We start from the raw sequence: 310 nt of genomic DNA on the forward strand, positions 1-310 counted from the left end.
TTGTCTCTTTCTGTCGCCTCTGTCTCCTCTGTCTCAGTCTCCTCTGTCTCCTCTGTTTCTGTCTCTTTCTCTGTCTCTTTCTCTGTCTCCTTTTCTGCCTCTTTCTCTGTCTCTTTCTTTGTCTATTTCTCTGTCTCTGTCTCCTCTGTTTCTTTCTCTTTCTGTCTCTTTCTCTGTCTCCTTTTCTGTGTTTGTCTCTTTCTCTGTCTCATTCTCTCTCTCTGTCTCTTTCTGTCTCCTTCTGTCTCTTTCTGTCTCCTTCTCTGTCTCTTTCTCTGTCTCTGTCTCTTTCCGTCTCGCTGTCTCTGTT

At 44.5% G+C, this 310-nt stretch overlaps 1 protein-coding gene across 1 annotated transcript in view; it reads right to left on the reverse strand.

Moving 5' to 3' along the window:
* Nucleotides 1-310, reverse strand: part of EMH_0079760 (uncharacterized protein) — a gene marked incomplete at both ends in the record, with an annotated part of 2,656 nt that overhangs the window by 562 nt on the left and 1,784 nt on the right. The gene's annotated exons all lie outside the window — the stretch shown is intronic.

The sequence above is a fragment of the Eimeria mitis genome, genomic scaffold, assembly GCF_000499745.2.
Source record: "Eimeria mitis Houghton genomic scaffold, Emh_scaff5093, whole genome shotgun sequence".
NCBI lineage: Eukaryota > Apicomplexa > Conoidasida > Eucoccidiorida > Eimeriidae > Eimeria > Eimeria mitis.